The 13,757-nt window shown below is 40.3% G+C and overlaps 1 long non-coding RNA gene across 2 annotated transcripts in view; it reads left to right on the forward strand.

Annotated features, from left to right (window-relative positions):
* Nucleotides 1-10,870, forward strand: part of LOC143646879 (uncharacterized) — a 115,744-nt gene extending 104,874 nt beyond the window's left edge. For both annotated transcript variants that reach the window (XR_013157700.1, XR_013157701.1), the window contains 3 exons: nt 524-621; nt 2,460-2,592; nt 10,020-10,870. This is a non-coding gene — a long non-coding RNA (uncharacterized LOC143646879). The remainder of the gene's footprint in view (nt 1-523; nt 622-2,459; nt 2,593-10,019) is intronic.
* Nucleotides 10,871-13,757: the final 2,887 nt, after the last annotated feature.

The raw sequence follows: 13,757 nt of genomic DNA on the forward strand, positions 1-13,757 counted from the left end.
CATCAAGAAACATGACCACTGGAACACAGCTCTACATTTTCAGGCTGTTCCCTCCAGCCTCTCCATTACATCTTGATAACAAGGTGAAATCTACTCAATGCATAAGAATAACCTCCAGGATAACCTCTCAACTTTGTTTGGAATCTCTCAACCATTGACGCTTTGTCTCATTTCACTCTTCCCCCTTTTGATTGAGAAGGTATTCTCAATCCCTTGATGCTGAATCTCAGCTCATTCTAGGATTTCTGTCCCACGTTGCCAGGGAGGTCCACACCCCTGGGAGTTATGTCCCACGTAAACAGGGGGAGGGTGGTGAGTTTGCTTGTTGTGTTGGCTGGAGAGAGAGGCCACATCTGAGCAACAAAAGAGGCTCTCTTGGGGGTGAAAGTCCAGGACTTTAATGTGATGTCTACAGGGGTAAAGTCAGAGATTTACAAAAACCCTGCTTTGTGAGGAATTGTGACAACAGGTAGGGAGTGGTGTGCTCAGGAAATCACACCCACCTTCCTTTCTTAACATGCAGGTCAGCGGTTTCCAGTCTAATCCCAATGTTTCCTGCTCCTGGGGGCCTGAGAGCAAGGACCCAACTTGAAGAATTCTTTGGGGCTTAAGACTTCACAGGTGAGTGACCACGGAGTCTTGGCTGCTGCAGGCTCTCTGCCCAAAAGTTAGTCCTTTCCCTCCCCTTTTTTGAACTCGCCATTGCCTGACTCTAATTAGGGTCTGGACTCCATCCCTTCCTAGTTTTCTACTGGGTAAATTATATGCTGGAGGAGCAAGAAATGAGTTCAGGAAACTGTATATGAAGCAGCTAAGTGAGATAACTATCTTAAAGAGAAACAACAGAATAGTATTGACATAGGAAGCAGAAGTCTAGGAATGAATGGATCAAAACGTTTAAATAGTAACGTATTATGATAAATATAGCAAAGCAGAAAAGAAGGCATATTAACCACACGAAGCATGAAAAGAGTAAAATGAAGTATTAGGCAATAAAAATATAATGCTATTATCATTCATAGCTGTTGTGATTTATTTCTTATAGATCATTGAGTTCACTAATGAATTAATGCCTTTTATATTTTCCTCAGTGTACTTTTTCACATCTGATTTATATGTTTTTCTTGTCAGCTTTCATGTTTAGATCACTCTATCTCTGTTTACATCGAGTAAAATTTAACAACAGTCAGTGTGGAAAAACAAAAATTTGGGGGGGTGACTTTTCCAAGAGCAAGCAAATACTGTCATTTTGTTGTATGTATGCTTAAACCTTTCTGTACCTTTCACAGAGCTTCTTCAGATGTGTGGTGATCCTTGGTTTTCTTTTCATGTTGGGGACTTGAAACTTGGAGTTGACTGGAAGCTTTGAATGTGTGAAGTCTTCAGTGTAAATGACACTCTGGTGAACTCTGTCTGGGCTTGTCCCTGAGGATACTGAAGTCAGCCTAGTTAGGTCACAGAGGCAACACTGGGACATCTTTTAAAGTACATGTACCCTGTTACTTAACATCGCAGAAACCTCAGCTTTAAGTAATAATCTATTTTTGGAGTGCTATCCTTTTATTTAAGTTAGCCCTCTATAACATTAACAGAATAGTGTGCAAATCACAGGAATTCTATCTAACAACGTATAGGAACGTAAAAGAATGAACGATTCAAAGGAAAATTTGGTGTTAAAAAGAGGTTGAGAAAATAAGGCATTTAAGATCACGATTTAAAGACATGGACTTGTGCTTTAGTCCTACTACTGGTCTATAGCTCCTGAAAAACTTTTGACTATATTCAACCGTTGCACACCTGATAGAGCTTTTACTGGGAAGGAATTAGACACAATAAATGAGATGCTTAATTCTGGAGTAGTTGTGAGGTGCTTCACAGAGAAGGTTTAGAATGCTTTGAAGAGACTGTTGGTAAAAATGTGGATTCTAAGGATGCCTCTGACAAGGCTCTAGACAGAAATGAGATGTGTATTATTGCAAATGGAAGGAAGGAGATCCTTGTTTTAAAATGCAGATACTCTGGAAAAATTGACTGGTGGCTTTGACAGGAAGGTAGATTTTTCTTTTTGCATGGGCAGGCTCCAGGACTCAAACCTGGGTCTCCAGCATGGCAGGTGAGAATTCTGCCACTGAGCCAAATTAAATTTACAGATTAAATTTACAAATTAAATGTGCAAAGTTTAGCCTACTTTCTCCTTGCAGCTTATAGTGAAATGTGACAAGAAAGAGATAAGCTAAGAACTGAGTTCTTGGGTACAAAGAAACCAGAAGTTGACGTTCTGGAAAATTCTGGGCCTCCAGAAAGTGACCCCAGAGAATAGTGCCCCATGTGAGGATTTAAACCAAACGTGTAACCAGTCAGCCATTTCAGAAAAAGGCAGGATTGGAGGTGGAGTTATCCAGGAAGGACTTGTGGAAACTGCTTATATCTGATGGGCATGATCCTTTCTGACTACATAGAAAGACAACAAGTGCTGTGGGACCTGTATAAATGGAACCACTAATGTCTTCAGAGGCAGAACCATGGAGGCTGGGGTCTGAAGTCAAGAAGCCTGAGGCCAGGACAGTGGACCCACCCAAGTACTTGGAGATGGTGAGTTTGTCCTGAAGGCAGAGGATGGGCCTTCCACTTCATTGCACTGGAGTCATGCCACCTCAGGCCTTAGAGAGGATGAAGCACATTCCTTGGGGTTTGGGGAGAGGCTGGCTGCCACCCAATGGAGGGGTTGAGCATGTGCGCCGGAGATGACAGAGAGCCCGGTTGTGGCCCCGATGCTTGGAGGGGGTAGAGCTGATAAAAAGGTAGTCTCCCCAATGTCCCCCAAGGTTGCATTCGGAGAGAGGTGGGCCACTGCATAGGAAAGGGTGGGACTGCCACTTTCCAAAGCCCTGAAGATAAATGACTCTCAGACTTTGAACCTAATGAGTTTACCCTGCAGGTTTTCAAAAATTTTGGGGTCTGGTGACCCCTGTGTTCCTTCCAATTTCTTTCCATGGAAATGGGAATATTTATCCTATGACAGTATTTTTTTTCTATGTTGGCAGCAAATAACTTGGTTTGAGTTTTACAAGTCCAGGACCAGAAAAGCATTTTGCCTTAGGACAGACCATGCCTGTAGTGGACTTTGATGATATTCTGTATTGTTTCTGACTTTGTATTGTATTTGTATAGTTACTGAACTGGTTTAAGGCTTTCTGATATTGTGATGGAATGAATGTATTTTTTTTTAACTTTTTTAATTGTGAAATACATACAAAAAAGCAACAAACCTCAACATGCATTTCAACAAGTAGTAATGGAACAGACTTCACAGCTTGGCATGGCTTACAGTTCCACAATTTCAGGCTTTTCCTTCTATTGCCTCCAAGACACTGGAGACTGACAGAAATGTCAATATATTGACTCAACAGTCAAACCCATTTGCTAAATCCTATCTTCTTTGTTATACTCCTTCTCTTTAAATAACGTACATACCTAAAAGCAATACATTTCAAAGCACATTACAACAAATAGTTGAAGAACATATTTCACAGTTTGGTATGAGTTACAATTCCTCAATATTAAGTGTTTATTTCTAATTGCTCAAAGGTACTGGAGGCAAAAAGAAATATCAGTAAAATGATTCAGCCCTCATTTGCTAAACCCAAATTTCTCTGTATGACTCCACCATCACCTCTGATCTTTCTCACACTCTGTAGGGCTATTTGGACTATGCCCATTCTAACCTTTTCTTTCTTTTTTTTTTAACTTTTTTTATTGTATAGTATAACATATATACAAAGAAAAGAAATAAAAAAGTAATAGTTTTCAAAGCACTCTTTTAAAAGTGGTTACAGGATAGATCCCAGAGTTTGTCATGGGCTACCACACGATCCTTTCATATTTTTCCTTCTAGCTGCTCCAGAATGTAGGAGGTTAGAGGGCTTAAATACATTTTTATCGGCGGGCCATGGTGGCTCAGCAGGCAGAAATGCTTGCCTGTGATGCCAGAGGGCCCGGGTTCATTTCCCAGTGCCTGCCCATGTAAAAAAAAATACATTTTTATCATCACAATTGACTTTTTTTCCTTCTTTTTTTTGTGAACAATAACATATATACAAGAAAGCTATAAATTTCAAAGCACAGCACCACAATTCATTGTAGAACATATTTCACACCTTGACATGGGTCACAATTTCACAATTTTAGGTCTCCAGCTCTAGCCACTCCAAAATACTGGAAACCAAAAGAGATATCAATTTAATGATTCAGCATTTATATTAATTTGTTAAGTCCTATCTTCTATATATAATTCCACCATCACCTTTGATCATTCCATACCTCTCTTTGGGGTTGTTTGGGCTATGACAATTCTAAATTTTTTTGTATTGGAAAGGTCTGTCACTAATATGGAGTAGGAAAATGCCACTATCTGATACTTTGGAGAGGCTGGGCTAGGTTTCAGGACTTCTCTGGGACACATCTGGAGGCTGTAGGTTTCTGGAAAGTCACTCCAGTGCCTGAAACCCTTGTGGAATCCTATACCTTGCTCTAGGTGTTCTCCAGGATTGGCTGGAATAGTCCTGGTTGGGGGTAGGCCGGTTGTGATAGGTAGCAAGGTCTACCTGAAGCTTACATAGAGCAACCTCCAGAGCAGCTTCTTGACTGTACCCAAACTCTCTCTGCCACTGATACTTTTTTTATTTTTTTATACATGGGCAGGCACCGGGAAGCACGACAGGCAAGCGTTCTTGCCTGCTGAGCCACCATGGCCCCTGCCACTGATACTTTATTAGTTATAGTTCTTTTTCCCCATTTGGTCAGGATATAATTGTTTATCCCATGGTGCCAGGTCTGGATTCATCCCTGGGAGGCATCTGCCACGTTGTCAGGGAGACTTCCACCCCTGGATGTTCTGTCCCATGTAGGGGGAAGGGCAATGATCTCACTTGCAGAGTTGGGCTTAGAGAGAGTGAGGCCACATCTGAGAAACAACAAGGTCCTCCAGAAGTAACTCTTAGGCATGCCTATAGGTAGTCTCAGTTTCTCTGCTACCTATATAAGCTTCACAAGAGTAAGCCTCATGATTGAGGTCATGGCCTATAGATTTGGATGTCCCTAAAGTTTGACACAGTATCAGGGGATTACCTGATGGTAAGGTTTAATAGTTCCATATTCTCTCTCCCATCCCTCAGGTAACTTTCCCAATACTTTTTGTTTACCTGCTTAATATACTCTAGGATGTATCCAGGCATTAAAATAATCTATACAGTATTAAAGTACCTCTTTCTTATTCTGTGCTTCCTGCATTTCAGTTGTTCAAATGAGCTATACAGATAGGCTGAATTAGATTTTACACTACAGAAAATTTCAGTTCCAGATCAAATGAACCTTTCTTCCATTGGTCTCAAAGAGTATGTGTGGTTCTAAAATAGACACTGTCTTCCTTACCACTATGTACTGAATTACTTTAACCCCAACCTGTTTGACTTCATTCAAATCTCTAAAAATCAGGTTATATATATAAAACAGCCTCTCATAATCCAGAAATAATAATCACCACTCTAGACTTAATGTGTCTACTCTAAATGCTTACAATCTAGGCCTCTGTTTTCTTATAAGCATTTTCTAAAGGTGACCATACCATTGTTGTTTTTTGTTTCTGGCTTATTTTGTCTCACCAAATGTCCCACATGTTCATTCATATCATTGCATGCCTCACGACATGTTCCTTTTTGCAGTGGCCTTCTTTGTCTCTTATGATGTCTTTACATTTAAAGTCTATTTTGTCTGATAGTATAGCTACTCCAGCTTTCTTTTGGTTACAACTTGTGTGGAAAATCTTTTTCTTCATCCTTTCACTTTCAATCTATTTGTATCCTGTGTCTAAAATGTGTCTCTTGTAAGCAGCACATAGCTGGATTATGTTTCTTAATACATTCGCCAAACTGTGTCTTTTGATTGGTATGTCCAGTCCCTTAACTTTCAAAGTTATTACTGAAAAGATGTTTCTTGATTCCACCATCTTATCTTTTTTTATTTTATTTGTTAGATCTATATATTCTTTTCCCCCTTTCTATTTGTATTATTTAAATTACCCTTAGTGGTACTCTTCAATTCTGTGCTCTCCTCCAGACCTCCCTCTCCTGTCTCTTTTTTTCAGCCAGCAGAATTCCTTTTAGTATTTCTTATAGGGCCAGTCTCTTGTTGACAAATTCTTTCAGGACCTCTTTGTCTGTGAAAACTTTAATCTCTGTCTCTCAATTTTAAGGGACAGTTTGGCTGGGAACAGAATTCTTGGCTGGAAGTTTTTCTCTTTCATGATCTTGAATGTATTACTGACTTCTCGCTACCAGGGTGCTAGTTGAGTCGTCTGAAGTCAGTCTTATTTGATTTCCCTTGTATGTAGTTTTTCTCTTACTGCTTTCAGGATTTTCTGCTTCTCTTCAACATTTGACAGACTGATTGGTATGTGTCTTGGGGAAGGCCTATTTGGATTTATTCTGTTTGGGATTCTTTGGGCTTCTTTAACTTGTATATTCATGTCCTTTATGAGGGTTGGGAAGCTTTCCCCCTTTATATCCTCAATTACTCTTCCTAATGCTTTACTCCTCTCTTCTTCTTCTGGGACACCAATGATTCTTATATTTGTGGGCTTTGTTTTGTCTATCATTTCCCTGAGTTCCCAGGGAAATGTCATTTGCTGTTTTGAGTTTTCAAAGTCAATTATTCTGCCCTCTATATCACTTATTCTTTCTTCTGTCTCTTCAAATCTGGTATTGTGTGCCTCTAGTAAGTTTTTATTTGGTCCACAGAGTCTTTAATCTTTGTAATTTCTGCTATTTTTCTATTTATTCTTTCAAATTCCTCTTTGTACTCTTCTACTGTCTTCTTAATCTCCTTTATGTCATTTGCTATCCCACTTATTTTCTTAAGTAGAGTTGTATGAACATCTTAGATTAGTTGTTCCAACATCTGGGTCTCTTCTGGCGTTTTAATTTGGTCATATGGCAGGGCTATATCTGTCTGCATTGTGATATGCTTCATGATCTTCTGTTGTCTTCGTGGCATGTAAATATCTTGATTGATTTACTTTGGGAGTTGATTTCTTTCAGTAGTCTAAGGCCTTGTATTTGCAAGATGGTTGTACAGCAGGAAGCAGGGCATGGGGTAGAGTGCGCAGTATGGTGATTTGTTTCAGGACAGGTATGGGCACAGGTTGGGGAAGTTACACCGATGCTTGTGAACATTGGCACCCAGTGGCCAGGGAGGATGTAGCTGTGCAGGGGCACCGGTCTGGGGGGCGTAACCCTGGTGTGGGCTGGTCTAAGGCACAGGCCCATTTGCGCGCATGTGTAGAGCTGTGGCAACAGGTCAGCGTTATGCCTTCATGGATTGGGGGCAGATGTGACCCAGCTGCACAGGTTGGCGTTTTCTCAGAGTTTCGTAGTCCCGTGTTCCTGTCCATGCACTCCCGTGGTCTCTGCAACTCCTCGCCTCCATGCCAGGCTCCCACTTTCTGACTTTCAATTCTTTCGCCTCTGCAACCAGGGCTGCCACATGTGGTGCAGAAGGCTCTCCCACGTCAGCTGCCCTCCTGTCCTTTCTCTAACTTTTCCATGGAGCAGGGCTGATCTGGAACTACGGTAGTCAGCCATCTTCCTGGAAGTCTCGAATGTATTTTGTATATGGGAAAAACATATCTTTTTTAGGGTCCAGAGGATGCAATGAGCAGGTTTGAAAGGAAAAGCCATTTTTTAATCCTGATCCATCTTGTGGAAGCAGATGTTTCTTCTAATCCTTATTCAGAACTGTAGATTGGAAACTCGATCAGATTATCTCCATGGAGATGTGGCTCTGCCCATTCCAGGTGGGTCTTAATTAGTTTGCTGGAATCCTTTAAAAGAGGAAACATTTTGGAGGAAAGTGAATGAGCCATGAGAGTTACAGAGCCCACACAGCCAGAGACCTTTGGAGATGAAGAAAAAATATGCCCCAGGGGAGCTTCATGAAACAAGAGGACTGGGGAGAAAGCTAACAGATAGTGCTATGTTTGCCACGTACCTTTCCAGTTGAGAGAGAAACCTTGAACTTCATCGGCGTTTCTTGAGTGCAGGTAACCTCTGTGGTGCCTTAATTTGGACATTTCTATAGCTTTGCTTTAATTTGGACATTTTCACAAACTTAGAACTATAAACTTTCAACTTAATAAATTCCCTATTTTAAAAGCCATTCTGTATCTGATATATCAGATTCCAGTAGCTAGCAAACTAGAAAAATAGGCTAACCTACTTATAATTATGGTTAAGAATCATCCCCCAGAGAAGCTCTTTTGTTGTTCAGATGTGGCCTCCCCACTATGTAGGATGTGCCTCCCAGGGCATAAATCTCCCTGGCAATGTGGTACCTAAGTCATGTAGATGAGCCAGGAGCCAGTATCACGGGATTGAGAAACCCTTCTTGACCAAAAGGGGAATGAGAGAAATGAGACGAAATAAAGTTTCAGTGGCTGAGAGATTTCAGAGTTGACAGGTTATCTTGGAGGTTATTCTTATGCATTATACAGATGTTCCTTTTTAGTTTATGGTGTATTGGAGTGGCTAGAGGGAAGTACTTGAAACTGCTGAACTGTGTTTCAGTAGCCTTGATTCTTGAAGACAACTGTGTAACTATATAGCTTTTAAATTTTGAGCGTTTGATAATGAAAACCTCGTATCTGGTGCTCCTTTTATCCAGGATATGGACAGATGAGTTTTCCATTAATTTTAATCAGAGAGATTGGTATTGGAGATGCCCAAACTTATCTACTGCATTCCATGAAAATTCTTCTCCACCACCATTTTGTGGTTGCATTCCTATTTTCCCTTGATAATCAGGATCAATTACCCAAGCAGTAGAGTAATTCTTATCCTTGCCTCTTAATTCAGAGGCACATGGAGCACAAAGAGGTCAGTTCTCAGTCTTAATTTCCAGTTAAGTCTAATCATTGTATCTCCTGGCAAAAGTACTCTCCCCTTTGAAACTAGGAGCTGCAGACTAGCAGAGCTTAGGGTTGCAAGGACAGAAAGCAAATTTTTTTTTTACTGGATCACTAAGGTTAATGAGTGTTGCAACTCTCATTTACATCCTTTGATTCCTGGGCCTGTGATTCCTAGCTATGAGAGAAACAGTAGCATCGAATGGATGCTGATTTAGAGTGAACATCTCCTCCTGGAGAATAACACCCCAGGCCTGGTAGGCATTCCCATGCAGTTGGTGCCATAATTGAATCTTCAAAGGGTCATTTCACCATTTTAAAAATCCACCTACTTCAGAATTATGGGGAACATGGTAAGACTAGTGAATTCCATGATCATGTGCCCTTTCCTGCACTTCATGTGTCAAGCAGTTGGAGTCAAGTCCATTAAGGACTTCTGTAAGTCCATGGATGGTAGTATATGCAGAGGCATGTAATGCGGTGCAGGGAACTCCACACCCAGAGTATGTGCTTCTTCCAGTTAGAACAAATTGCTACCTCTTGCATGATGCAAATGGTCCAATGTAATCAACCCATCACAAGTAGCAGGCTGACCACCTCTGTTATAGTGCCGTATTGGGGACTGAGTTTTGGTCCATCTTGCTGGAAAATTGGACAGGTAGGCTTCTGGGGATGGAATTCCATATTGCTGACCCAATAAATCATCTCCATTCCTATCATTATGGCCATTTTGTACATGAGCCCTTTGGAAAATGACAGAAGTGTTGGGGAAAGAGGCTGTCTGTTATCCAAAAAATGGGTCACCTTTCCTGCTTGATTATTAAAATCTTTCTCTCCTGAATCTGCCCTATGGTGAACATTCATATGTGAAACAAATATTTTATTTCCACTCGGAAAAGACTTTGGACAAAACTATTCCCAGACCCCTTTGTAACCAGTTTTCCAATCATGTTCCTTCATAGTCCCTGTATTAGCTAGAGTTCTCTAGAGAAACAGAATCAACAGGAAATATCCATAGTTATAAAATTTATAATCCGTACTTATAAAATTTTTAAATCCGTAGGGCGGGCTGTGAAGCTGATGACTACGATGAAGGGTCTGGACAAACTCCACAGGAGAGACTCCCCACCCGAAGAAGGAAGAGAAACTGTCTCTTCTGAATCCTCCTTAAAAGCCTTCCAGTGATTAAATTAAGCTTCACTCATTGTAGAAGACACTCCCCTTGGCTAATTACAAATACAATCAGCTGTGGATGCAGCCAATGTGATCACAATTTAATTCTGTGAAATGTCCTCTTAGCAACAGACAGGTCAGCACTTGCCCAGCCAGACAAATGGGGACCACTTCCTGGCCAAGTTGGCACATGAACCTGACCATGGCAGTCCCCAATCATCCAGTTCAAACACAACTCTAGCCATTTCTCCTTCCAAGAAAAATGTACAACCATATGCACTGCTCAAGCTCCTGCCCACTGGGAGGATTTCCTTTCAACACTCTCCCTCAGGGATGTCCCAGCAAGCGGCCTCTGTATGGCTACCACTGTCACATCATACCTGTATGTAGATTTTGGAGCAAATCCCTGCCACCCTCCACAGATAACTACTCTCTTTCTGAGAAACATCTTTTGGCCCACTGCTGGGCAATATAAAAGACTGAACACTAAACCATGTGTAGCTTCCTCTGCCTGCTGTACCCTCTGTGCTTTGATGGGGCAACTGGAGCAATGTAGGAGACATTCAGAGGTCATTTTGGCTACCCCCAGCCAGGATGACATATGTATGAGTTAGGGTTAGGGATTAGAGTTAGGGTTTAGGGTTAAGGTTAGAGTTTAAGGTTAGGGTCAGGGTTTAGAATTAGGGTTAGGGTTTAGGGTTAGGGTTAGGGTTAGGGTTAAGGTTAGGGTTAAGGGTTAAGGGTTAAGATTAAGGTTAGGTTTAGCTTTAGTGTTAGGATTAGAGTGAATATGTGCTTCTTTTAGCCAAAAACTTCATTTTCACACAACATACCATTTGCACTGTGTGAAACTAGGATTTGTTTTAGTCTTGAAAGCTCAGTTAAATGCTTGTTCCACTTGCTGATATGTTTCTTTTATTCAAAAAACACTATTTTCAATAAATATTCAGCTGGTACTCTGTCATAGCAGTATCATTTTTAGTTTTGAAAACTGAGTTCAATACATGTTCCTGTCAATGCTACCATCTATTTTAGCCCAAAGTTTTATTTTCATACAACATGTAACTGGCAATCTGTAAAACTAGTTTCATTTTTACTTTTGAAAACTGAGTTAAATGGGTGTTCCACTGGCTGCTATGAGCATCTTTTAGTGAAAAACTCCATTTTTAGAGAACATTCATCTGGCACTCTGTGAAATTTGTATCATTCTTATTTGGAAAACTGAGATAACTGAATATTCCATTGGCTGCTAGCAGCTTCTTTTAACCAAAAACTCCTTTTTCACAGAACATTCAACTGGCACACTGAGAAACTCGTACCATAGTTAGTTTTGAAAACTGAGTTAAATTCATTTTTCCTTGATGCTTTGAGTTTCTTTTAGCCAAAAACCCCATTTTCAAAGAACATTCAACCTGCACTCTGTGAAACTAGTATTATCCTTAGTTTCGAAAATTGAGTTTATCCTTGTTCCACTGGCTGTATCAGCTTCTTTTAACCAAAACCCCCATTTTCACAGAACATTCAACTGGTACTCTGTGAAAATAGTGTCATTCTTTGTTTTGAAAACTGTTTTAAATGCATGTTCCACTGGTTGCTATGTGCTTCTTTAACCCAAAACTCTATTTTTGTCATATATTCAACTGGAACTTTGCAAAATTATAATCATTCTTTGTTTTAAAACTAAGTTAAATACATGTTCCACTGCCTGGTATCTACTTCTTTTAGCCAAAATATCATTTTCATAGAACATTCATCTCACACTCTGGGAATTACTATCATTCTTATTTTTAAAAACTTATTTAAATGCATGGTCTAGTTGCTGGTATGAGCTACTTTTAGTGAAAAACACTGTTTTCACAGAACATTGAGCTGGCACTCTGTGTAACAGGTATCACTCTTAGCTCTGAAAATAGAGTTAAATACATGTTCCACTGGCTGCTACCAGCTTCTTTTACCCAAAAACAGTGTATTCATGGAGCATTCAACTGGTACTCTGAGAAACAAGTATAATTTGCACTTTTGAAAACTGAGTTAAATACATGTTCCAATGGCTGCTATCAACTTCTTTTGGCCAAAAACTCTGTTTTCACAGATCACTCAGCTGGCACTCTGTCAACCTAGTATCATTCTTAGTTTTGACAACTGAGTTAAATGATTGTTCTGCTTATTGCTATGAGCTTATTTTAGCTAAAAACACCGTTTTCATGGAACGTCCCACTAGAACTCTGTGAAATTTGTATCATTCTTAGTTTTGAAAGCTGAATTAAATGCATTTTCCTCTTACTGCTAGAAGCTTCTTGTAGCCAAAAACTCCATTTTCATAGTACATACATCTGACACTGTGAACTAGTATCATTTGTAGTTTTGAAAACTTAGTTAAATGCATGTTTCAATGGCTGGTATAAGCTAATTTTATCCAAAAACACTGTTTTAACAGAACATTCAGCCAGCACTCTGAAACTTGTTTCATTCTTAGTTTTGAAAGCTGAGTTAAAAGCATGTTCCGGGCGGGCCGCGGTGGCTCAGCGGGCAAAGTGCTTGCCTGCCATGCCGGAGGACCTCGGTTCGATTCCCGGCCCCAGCCCATGTAAAAAACAAACAAACAAACAAAATACAATAAAACAAGAAAATGTTTAAAGATGTTTCCCTTTCTTCCTCCCTTCCTTCCTTCCATCCTTCCTTCCTTCTCTCTGTCTTTCCTTCCCTTCCTCCCTCTCTCTTTAAAAAAAAAAAAAAAGCATGTTCCATTGGCTGTTAACAGCTTTTTTTAACCACGGTTTTCAAAAGAACATTTAACTGGCATTCTGAGAAACTAGCATCATTCTTTTTTTGAAAACTGAGTTAAATTCATGCTCCACCTGCTCTTATGAGCTGTTTTAGCTAAAAACCCTGTTTACACAGAACATTCATTTGGCACTCTGTGTATTAGTTAGGGCTTTCTAGAGAAACAGAATCAACAGGGAACACTCACAAATATAAAATTTATAAAAGTGTCTCACGTGACCACGGGAACACAGAGTCCAAAATCCTCAGGGCAGGCTGTGAAGCCGATGATTCCGATGGAAGGTCTGGATGAACTCCACTGGAGAGGCTTGCTGGCCAAAGCAGGAAGAGAGGCCTGTCTCTTCTGAATCCTCCTTAAAAGGCTTCCAGTGATTAGACTGAGCATCACTCATTGCAGAAGACACTCTCCTTGGCTGATTACAAATGGAATCAGCTGTGGATGCAGCTGATGTGATGTGATCATGCTCTAATTCTATGAAATGTCCTCATTGCAACAGACAGGCCAGCACTTGCCCAACAAGACAAACAGGTCAAGCTGACACATGACGCTGACCATGACACTCTTGAAACAAGTATCATTCTTGGTTTTTAAAACTGAGTTAACTACTAGCAGGAACTGAGTGCAGGGACATGAATGGACATTTGCGCACTGGTGTTTATGGTGGCAGTGTTCATGACTCACAATGAATGGAAGAGGTCTAAGAGAGCAAAGACTGAGGAATGGATGGTGGTACTGTAATTTATAAATACAATGAACTACTAAGCGGCAACAAGAAGGAATGAAGTTGTGAGGAATGCAACTAGGTGAATGGAACTTAAGAATTTTATGTTGAATGAAATGTCT

The sequence above is a fragment of the Tamandua tetradactyla genome, chromosome 9 (assembly GCF_023851605.1).
Source record: "Tamandua tetradactyla isolate mTamTet1 chromosome 9, mTamTet1.pri, whole genome shotgun sequence".
NCBI classification, from domain to species: Eukaryota; Metazoa; Chordata; class Mammalia; order Pilosa; family Myrmecophagidae; genus Tamandua; species Tamandua tetradactyla.